General features: G+C 35.5%; 1 protein-coding gene across 3 annotated transcripts in view; it reads left to right on the forward strand.

Annotated features, from left to right (window-relative positions):
- Positions 1-10980, forward strand: part of LOC110018434 (histone deacetylase 9) — a 67735-nt gene that overhangs the window by 1532 nt on the left and 55223 nt on the right. The window contains exon 1 of one of the 3 annotated variants that reach the window (XM_020715747.1): positions 7683-7767. The exons of the other annotated variants lie outside the window; for them this stretch is intronic. The gene's annotated coding sequence lies outside the window, so the exon portion shown is untranslated. Of the gene's footprint in view, positions 1-7682; positions 7768-10980 lie in introns of those variants that run through there. 3 annotated transcript variants of the gene reach the window in all.

The following is a 10980-nucleotide window of genomic DNA, read 5'->3' on the forward strand; positions in this document are numbered from 1 at the left end:
GAACACGAACGAACACATCTTAGTTCGTGTTCGGCTCATTAACTTATCGAACAAAATTAACGAGCCAAACACGAGCTTTTTAACGAGCCGAACACTAGCTGTTCAAGAACAACGAGTCGTTTTGATAGCCCTAGTAATAAGGCTTTCCCTGTGGAAGCTTGGTTAAATAAAAGATGGAAATTTGCTTGAAGAAATGTGCTTAAGATTAATATAAAATTATAGAAATTTGTGTTCATCTTTGATTTGCCGTGTTTGAAAACTATTGTCATACTATAGACGGAGAGATCAATTCATTAGAACAATTAGATTATTGGCTGATGGGTTGAATAGTCAAGGCCAACTAGACCTAGAACATGCAGTGTATAGCTGTATAGTCATGCGTAGAAGTTAAAAAACTATAAATGAGGAAAACTATTTTCAAAACTAATGGTTAAAAATGTTAAAGGGCTAACCATTGACACTAGGCTTATTGCATCCATGATGTGCATGACTTGCTTTTTCACTAATTATCTAAAGGATCATGAGGCAGCTATGTATCATCTTGCTTTTTCACTAATTATCTAAAGGATCATGAGGCAGCTATGTATCATCAAATAAGATGATGTTTTCCCAAAGGAGGTAAAGATGTTGCTAGTTGTCGTAATCCCAAAGGAGAATAAAGACAATGTCACTGACCACTTTCCCACATGATACAAGTTGATGATTGAGGTTAGGTCAATATCTCGATAGGAAATGAATTGGATACGTGAATTCTTGAAGCCGATTGATGTAGTAGAGCCAATTAGCGATTGTTACTTTGATGACATGCCCTTTGTGATGGCATTGCTTCATTTTTTCTGACTCCCTCACAATTGGCTTGGTTTTAATTTTATTAAATTTTTTAATTTACTCTTGGATAAAAAAGTACAAAATAGTTCTCATCTCTAGAAAGTTTTTTGTGTAGGAACTTGAATAAGAAATTTTTTTTTTTGGAAGTTATTGCAAGTAAACTACTTACTTCGCCAATGTCGAGATATCTTAGAATTGTTGATTGAGCTACGTTAGAGCGATGATGGAGGGGAGCATATAGTAGTTCTCAATATTCAATCCTTTTTGAAATGGAGAGGGAGGTGTCAAAATTCGGGTTCCGTGAGGAGAGTGGAGAGAACTAAATTTGCAAGTGTTAGAATCCATGCTCTAATCATAATTGGCTAATTTAAAAAGAAAACTAAATACCTATATATGGAGTCAAGTTACAATTCAATCTAAATTGAAAATTCAAAAATAGATATATTAAAAAAAGCTTAACATCAAATTTAAAATAAAGAAAAAACTAAAATTAAATACATTAAAACTAAAATAAGTTCTAGTGAAAATCCAGAATACTAAAATAATCTAGAATGAACTTATTGCATCTTTTGTACTCTTATCAACTCGCTTCGTTTGATAAAACTCTTTTGTCAAAGAGTCAAGAGGAAGTTCTTTCTTGGAAGTCTATTCTCTTTGATGGAGGCAGTGAAATTTATTTAGATATATCTCTTTCATTATCAATATGTGCAATTTGAACATTGAAAGTAGGGTTTAGCTGTTTTAAATTTTATTCATTAATGAATATCTTCGTTATTGTCGATATGTGCGATCTGAACATTGGAAGTGAAGTATAGCATTTTTAGATTTGACATTGCAATGCATGATATATCTTGCTTTGATCAACACAATACAATTATATAGTGGTAATACAAGGTTAATATGCAATTCTTGTGAGAATTAGACAACAATTGTATAATTTGTGAAAAAAAGTTTTATGCATGGAGAACAAAACCATGAATCAATCTATTTTTTCATCTCAATAATAACAATAATAGAAGATATTCTTGTTTCAATAATAGGTTAGAGCATAATCTTAAATGTATGCTTAAGAATAATATCAGGAGCAACCATATGACCAAGCTCAATAAGAGGCTTGATCATTCATGGCTAATCTTCATCAAGCTCGTCTGTAGAATCTAGATCTTGGCAATACTAATCCTCTTAAATAAAATTGACAGATCTTTCATTTTTATACCCATGGAGGCGATAGAAGTGTCTGAAGTTCTAAATTTAGTATATGTTCTAAATTTAGTATATGTTTATATACTTTAGGATTTTGAGAAAGTGTTATGTGATATGATCTGTCATCATATTAAGATTGTTCTTGAAGGCGATGAACAAGATGATCATATGCATAACTATTAGAAAATATATTAGTATTTTCAAAATGCCAAATGCAATATGATGCACGGAGTTCATTTTCTTTGTTGCAATACACACAGCGTGAAGTAAAGCACTTGACTATTATAAACTAAAACACTAATTCTTTATATATCATATATCTATATATTATATTCATACAATAGTCATTTTATCAACTAAAAATAAAACCACATTTGGTAAAAATTTCCTCAAGTATCATGATACATCAACAACAATACTTTTTGAGCTATTTAAAATTAAAAATAAGGAATCTAGAATCAAAGAATGAAAGTCATGAAAACATTGTTAAACATTATGGGTCTGTTTGGGGCAGCTGCAGCTTATCCAGCTTATGCTGATAAGCAACTTATCCTGATAATCTGCTGATGACCAGCTGATTCGAATAATCTGACTAACTGTTTGGTTTGTGTGTTTGGAAAACAGCTGATTTGCAGCTGTTTATGGATAAATGGTCATTCTGCTTCTGTGCATTAATATTATTTGCAACAGAAGTGTTATAATAATATCTTTGATACTTAAGAAGCAAAAAATGACTTCATATCAGTAAAGAAAATAAGATAAAAACCTAAAAAAAGTTAAATAGGCTTGAAATTAAACACATGAATGAAAATATACATATGCACTTTCGCACTTTCGTTGTCTTCGTTGTCAAATGTGAAAGAGAGTAGAGACTACGGTGCTCGGAGCATGAAGAACAACCTAGGGGCTGCTAGGTAGCAGAATTTGAGTGGAATTCAAGAATAATTTAGTAATTTAAGCAAAAATTTACCTAAATCCTGCCAAACAGTAAAAATGACATATTTAAATCCCGTTTCTCCTCTGTTTTGCCTGAATCCAGGATTTAGAACATTCCGTTCGAAGGCTGATTTAGGAAATTTTGAGAAGCTGAAAATCGCATGAAGGTGGGCGGAGTGAAGAAATGCAGAGTTTACCTTACTCCATGGATTCCAGTAGGAGCTGAGCGGAAGAAGGAAAAAGATGGTTCGTAGGTCTTTGTACGCTGCGATTCCTTTGTTGCATTCCCAGCTAGCTCTAATGGAGATCGTATCGGGAAGATTAATCACGTTGGCGATGGTTTCGAGTAAAACCGAGAGAGATGGTTGATGGGTAGAAGAGATAGGTTAGAGAATGCAAGGTTTTAGTTGGAGGTTAGGTTTTTGTTTCCTAAGGTTGTTCTTGTTTAGGGGATTGGATTTTTCAACAAGAATGAAAGGACAGGATTTGAGGGGGAAATTTAGGTTTTTTATTGTAACTTAATTTCTCTTTCAGATGGTCCTTTTCTAGAGAAAATCATATTACTTTTCTGAATGCAAACTTTCTAGAAGATAACATATTCTTAAGTTTGACAACGCTGAATGCAGGATTTTTAGTTGGAGGCTTTGTTTCTGTTTCCACTGATCTTTTTTCTTTGACAATGGAATAGGGTTTTGTCCGCCACAACTGAAGGAGAGAATTTGAAAGCATTCTAACTTCTTAACTTTTAGCTTAATTGCCCTCTCGAATTGTCACTTTCTTAAAGAGTAAGTGACATTGCTTTCTTGGGTCATGACTTGACTGGAGGATTTCATTCTAAATAAACAAACTCTCTCTTTAAAAAATTTCCTGATCCTGAAAAAAATCCTTGCCTGTTTCAATTATGAGTAAATTCTTCTTTACATGTCATATGATGCCCTGTAGTTAACATATATAATGATGAAACATATTTTAATTCTTGATTGGTCAAAATTAGTTGTAATTAGGTTTTAATTACAGTGACATCTTAGTTCATACCATCTATGTTGTGCATAACTTTCCTTATATTCTAATGGTTTAGAATAATGGTCAAAACATCTTGGCCAAGCTGCGATAGAATTTTCTTTCTCTCTTTTTGTTTCTTTGACGTGTTAGCATGATATTATTCCTTGGCCAAGTTTGGAATAACCCTGCCTTTAAAATGAGAAATAAGTTTCCTTTTAACATCTTGGCCAAGCTGCGATAGAATTTTCTTTATCTCTTTTTGTTTCTTTGACGTGTTAGTATGATATTATTCCTTGGCCAAGTTTGGAATAGCCCTGCCTTTAAAATGAGAAATAAGTTTCCTTTTAAATTTCTTAAATTTGGAGCTCGTTTTGACTAATTTGACTTATAGAAATTGAAAATTTGTGATCTGGCTAGTTACAAAGGAAATATTTGTATTTCTTCTCAAAGTGCAGGCATTTAACTTTGCATTTTCTGCCCCAATTTTGACTGGGAAAGAACATTATATGCACATAGTACACGGACAATATGATAAAAATGCCTTTTTTCTCGAACTGAGATCTGTCAACCTTTTTGAGAAGCAAAATGCAAATATTAAAGAATTTTATCCTTGAGAAAGCTTAAGCTTATATGCGTTGTGCTTCGTTAATATTTTCATGGTGCATTTAATTTACTTTTATCTTGTGCTTGCCTGCTGCATCTCAGCTACATTTTCTCTTGGTTCTAATTTTCATCTATAATTTATGAATTTGATGTTTTGTTCAATAACCGGTTATATCTTTTGACATGTTGATTTTTTTTTTAATTTCTGGAAATTATTGTCTTTACTGTATTAAGTATCCTTGCCTTCATATAATTTACAAGTTCTTATATAGTTTGCTATCCGTTTCTTTAATTTTTTTTCTCCTCTCTATTCTACTTCAGCTTTATCCTTTATTTAATGTTTTCCTAGGCAGAACTTTGGTAAGCAAATGATACCTTGTGACTAGTTGCATGACTTTTTTATAAAGAAGAAAGACTCTAAGCTTCTTGATAAGGTTGAGAAAGGTGTTAGAAGATTAAAGAAAAGAGCAGCTAAAGAAATAAATAAGAACTTATATAAGAAGACCTTGATATGGCACCGAGTTGTGTTACCCTAACCTTGACAAACTAGCTCTAACATTTTCCACTTTCGCTTGGAGGCTCCACTTGTACTTCAGATTTTTTTCGTCATCACCAAACAAGTATGAAATGGTGACTGCTGGACTGCATGTCACAATCATTTTTTGTGTCAAAAAGCTTACTCTTTATTCAAATTCTTAGCCCCTAGTGAATCAAATTCTAAGATACTACGCTGTTTGTGACACGATCCTTAGTCGCTACTTGGGCAAATTTTGGATAAAAGGTACCATCCTATAATAATTTCTATATAGATAAAGATGAGAAGATGTGATGAAAATTTTCTTTGTAATTATTCTTCTGTATAGAAATTCTTGATAGTACCTTTCCTACCAAACTTGATATCAAACTATCAGTGAAGTACAAGTTCACCTAGAATTTCTTGTTAGATGAAAGGCCTTAGAACTGATCAGAACTATCCATGTCAAAGACAATTTTGCCTTTTTTTTAAATTTTTCTCTAGACATTGTCTTCAGCATCTGTCACCCACATAAGCTCTTAATGTCATAGCAGAAGTCAATGTTGGTAAGTGTGGAAACCACTTCACTTGCCAATTGCTGTCCATGAAGGCTATTTCGGCAAAGGCGCATCTTGTCAATTTTAAGGCATCATGTTGCTGTTATCATGATTAAAAAATTTAAATAAATAAAAGAAAACACTTGATTCATGCTGCATGGGAGTGGCCAAGGGTACGTTGTCTACCATCTTCGAATGAAATATCTTATTTAGAATCTCTTTCCTGTAGTGTCAGGACAATGATGTTTCTTGCTACTTTCCTAAGTTGTTAGAAGCTAAGCCACAATTCAATTCTATACTTGATGGAATTATGAAGTTCCTCTTGTTCGAAACATTTTATTATTTCAAATTTCCCTCTACAATCAACCTGGACCATGAAATGCAATTCACGCAAACAAGAAATTGTTGATTTTTCGCTCCAAGAATGGGGTCAATCAATAGCTCTCTTCCGTGGTTCATCCTTAAAAGGAAGCTTTTTTACATAAAGGTTTCTTGTCCCCAATGAGCTCCAATTAGTTTTTTGGGTGTATTGCACTATCATTGGTGCGACACCCTTTGCACTTGCCCTGGGATGTGAGGGCTAAGAGTGAATATAGAGATGCACAAAATTGAAAGCAAGTATTTGGATGGCTAGATAGAATCTGTTTGGATTGCACCATCTTTATAGCCTTTGGCAACTCCTTGATATGGAAGAGGGAAAGGAAGAACATAAATAGTGTAAAATGTGCAACTTAGATTGGCTATAATACACAGATAAGTGTATTGAATAAAGACTGGATTTGAAACTTCTTGCAACAACTAGCTAAAGAAGCTGTTAGAGAGAATCATCAAAAAGTTTTGTGCTTTGTGCAAACTTTGATGAAATAATGATATTAGGCCAAGTGAATGTAAGAAAATATTTAATTAATGAGATTTATGAAGATCTGAATAAGTAAGAACGTTTTAATAAGTTAAAAAACGTAGCAAATCATAAATGAAGCATCTACACGTGAAAATTTAGCAATGAAGTTGGGCAATATCATAGGAGTTAAAAATGAAAATGTTCACGATGATAAAAAGGATGAAAATCTAAACATTTGCTTTAATTTTTATGAATGAAGTTTCATGAGCACGGAATCTAAAAAAAAATTATACAATTGCCTTTGAAACATTTTTATTTCTCAGTTAGGCGCAAAGCATGTAGTATGTTAGTCAGTGGTGGTCTTTGCAAGGAATCAATGCCTATTTGAACATGTCTCTTATAATTTTTTAATCTTTAAACTAGCAATTTTTTACAGCAACAAAAAACTTGTCCTATAGTTGTATAAATGGCCTTTTTTGTGCCTGTTCATCTATCTAATGCTCTTTGCTAAAAAATTCTACGCTAAGTTTATCTCAAAGAGCAGAGGCATTATAAGAATCTACTTTACTACCTATTTAAAAGAAGGAACGATATCATGAAAACATTCTATATGCTTCAACTCTGCTTCCATTAGTTGACACACAAAGTCTGATGAAAGCTTTTGCTTTGAAGTGCAGAGCTTTTCTTTATTATTTAAGAAATAGATTGTTTTTAGCCAAGATTGAATTTAAGGAGGATGTACTCCCACTATGTCTTAAAACGGACATGCCAAGACCCTATCGGTTATCTATACCCAATAAGGTTTTATTTCCTGGTACAGTTTTCTCATTTCGTGACTGTACATTAAACAATTCTTTAAGATTAGATGGCTAATAAGGGCTCCTGATTTGGAACCTGCAAACCTTCAAAAGGAATTGATTTACCAGTTAGTGATCTTGTAACTATGCGCCTTCTCATACCTCCAACAATGTATTATTAGCCATAACTACCATCTTGAATGCCCTGAATTTCCATATGAATTTTAAAAGGTGAATAAATTTCAAAATGGTCATTTCAACTTTTTGAAATAAATGAAATTTAATTTTATTTGATAATATTTTTACATAAGAATAGCAAGAGAAATAGTTTGGACTGCCCATCTTTATTTAGGTTGATATTCAGTAACACCATGGGCTTTCATAGGTGACTATGCTTCTTAATAGTAGATTATATCACAGGTGCTTGAATTTTACTACAGGACTTGACATGGTGGCCAGGGAGGACCAACCGGTTCGGTCCTGAAGGTAGAGAGGCTTCCATTCCTCCCTTTCCCTTCTCTCCCCCTCCCCTCTTTCTTTCTTTGCACCTTCCTTATCTAAGCTCTAAATCAGAATTTCTAAATATTTTTCTTCCTCTTTCCTAAATTAAGATATTTGATTTTATTCTTCCTTCTTGTTTTAAAAACCATTTATAAAATGTAAATTCTGATTTTATTCTTCTTATTTTACAATGCCTTTCCTAGAATTTGAAATTTGATTTTATTCTCTTTCTATTTTAACTATTGCATAAAATAAAGTTCTAGCCTAATTGTAAATAGAGGATTCTTATTTTTGATATGTGAATTCAGGTTTTATCCTTTGTATATTCCCTTCAAAGGTTGTATCTGACGTCGAGGTAGTGCTCCGGTCGTCCCTCGTCCGAGGCGGTGATCATCTTCAAGGGCTTGAGTGGTGCTCGTTTTATAGTTTAACTTCGACGAGACATTTATCTTATCATACTTCCATTTCCTTGCTGCCTTCCACTGCTGACAGCCACCTTCTTGGTCCCGTCCAACCATTGTAGCCCCTCCAACTTGCTGTCCAGCCCTTCCCTAGAGTGCGCCGACACCCCTACAACAGCTACCTTACTTTCCCGGCCTTTCACATCGCTGCAAGTGCTTCCCTACTAGCTGTTCACTCTTTGAAAGTGTCGACAAACCTTCCTAGCCGCCATCCTACTTCTTCCACAACAACCTCAACCTCTCTTGCCTTCACCGCAGCCGACGATCCAACCTCTAATGATGTTCCTGCTTCTCTCCAGCTGCAGTTCGATACCGTTACTATCGCCAACCTGTTGTCCTACTTCTTCCAAAGCAGCTCCCACCTCTAATGGTCCAAACTTCACCGCACCGCCCAATCTAGCCTCTCCTCGTTAGACTCCCTCATCAAGCATGTTATGTCTTTTTAGTTGAGTCATTAGTTGTAATTCTTTGTAATGGTATCTCCAGCTGCAGTTCGATACCGTTACTATCGCTCCCACCTCTCCCACCACGTAAATTCTCCCACCTCTAATGATGTTCCTGCTTCTCTCCAGCTGCAGCTCCCACCTCTTCCAAAGCAGCTTCTTCCAAAGCAGTTCGATACCGTTACTTCGTCTTTTTAGTTGAGTCATTAGTTGTAATTCTTTGTTTTGTGCTTTTGTTTTGTGTGTTGCCTTTCGTTAGTTCAAGTTTTCATTGTAACTTTGTTTTAAGTCAATAGTAAAATTGTGTCTTGCATCGTGATTTGGATTAACTCCGATATCATTTGATATCAAAACTAGCCCAACTCTAGTCTCATTCTAGGGTTTCTAGCATCCGCCTCTACCCAATCTGCCACAACAATTCTTTTATTTTATTACTTTCTTTCTTTGTTCCTTCTTTATTTCCTTCCACAAATCCTAAACCATAACCATGTCACCAAGGAGATCTATGCCCGAGCTTACCCGAGACGAGATATGGCTACTGCTCCGTCGACTTCAACGAAGGCTTATGGATATTGAAGAGGAAATCCAGTGGGAGGATGCTCTCGATCGTGATCTGGAAGTTCAAAGGAAAAAATGAGAAAATAAAGATGAAGCGAGAAATACATCACCAGTTCCTACCAATTTACTACTTGCAAAAGTGGTAGACTCTAGCTTACAAAGTAGAGAAACTGTATCACCAAGCGACTCCCCTTGCTACTGTCCAACAAAACTAATTTGCAAGTCTGTCACAACCAGAAGATATTGCAAGTGTCATGGATTTGGACATGTTGAAGTAGAATGCACAATCAAAGGAGTGTTCTACTTCACTAAGCAGAGCATCATCAAAAAATTGGGTAAAGACATCGCAGATACTGAAGAGCAGTTCAAACAAGAATCTTCTTCCGATGACGTTTTTCCGCAAGGAACCCCTTTGTTTGTGGATACATCCAATGCCTTTCCTCCATGTGATCAAAAGGAACATGTGAATTTTGATGAGATGTGGTTCTTACTCTCCTGGAGGATAGAGAACTTTTTTTTGAGACATAAAATTCACGCGGACTAGAAGATGTCAGAATTTAAAATTTTAGTGGATGTTCTTAGTAACGACCAATTGATAGCATCACAGGTGGCTACATTTCCAACCCTCTACCCCATTATTATGTATGAAGAGACGAAAGACTAGTGCGACGCTAACAGATGATGTTAGTTTTCCAAAACTTTAAGTGTCGGAGGGAAGACCCGAAAAATAATAAGAATTACAGTTCAACCAAACCCTTGCAAATCCTCAACCACGTTGGGCCCAACTTGTCATAGATGAGAAGCATATGAGGTATTTACTTGTTCAGAATATGGCTGGGAGAATTTACGTGGTGGTATACTTTGGGCTCAGATTGTGCCAAATCAGAACGGTTCGATAGTGAGTTCATGTTTTTATTTTTCATTAATCCAAAAGCATCTTGCTTCTCCAATTTCAGTTTTTGCTATGTTGCACTTCATGGTGTTGCTATGCCAAATGGATTTTTATTGAAGAACATGATGCAAAAGAAAGCTCTCTGTAAAATTGCACTCCTATGGAAGACTTCGGTGGGGGCCATCCAAACCCTAACCTAACTTATGCCATGAAATTAGTTGTACGGATGGGATTGGGCAAATCAGAATAGTAAGTTGAAACCCCTGTGTTTGGTGTAGCTGCTGATGGTGATTCTAATCGTAACGTGATACCTGGTAAAAGGCTCTTTGTGGCTCCGTCTGATTTTGTTGCCATCATCGCTGTTGACGCTGTTTGGTTTATTCCATTCCTTACTTTTCTTTTGTGTTGAAGGGTGTTGCCAGGAGCATGCCAACCTCTGCAGCGCTTGATGTTGTAGCAAAGGATCTAAATCTAAATTTTTTTGAGGTGCCAACTGGATGGAAATTCTTTGGTAGCTTGATGGATGATGGACTTTGTTCAGTTTGTGGTGGACAAAGCTTTGTGACAATTCAGATCATATTCGTGAGAAGGATGGGATCGGGCAGCCTTAGAATGGCTTTTTATTCTTGCTTAGAAGGGCAAGGACAACCTCAATGGGGGAAATCTAGTGACAGTAGAAGACATAATTCGCCAACACTGGGATACTTATGGTTGCCAGTGGGATCCAAGGGTGGCTGACAACGACACGAAAGCTTTGACCTATAACGTCGAAGCTTCCCAAACTCTGGGAGACTAACGCGGGGGCTATGGAGGACCAACCGATCCTGAAAGTGAGGAGGGCTGC

This window comes from Phalaenopsis equestris, unplaced genomic scaffold (assembly GCF_001263595.1).
Source record: "Phalaenopsis equestris unplaced genomic scaffold, ASM126359v1 Scaffold000022, whole genome shotgun sequence".
Lineage (NCBI taxonomy): Eukaryota > Viridiplantae > Streptophyta > Magnoliopsida > Asparagales > Orchidaceae > Phalaenopsis > Phalaenopsis equestris.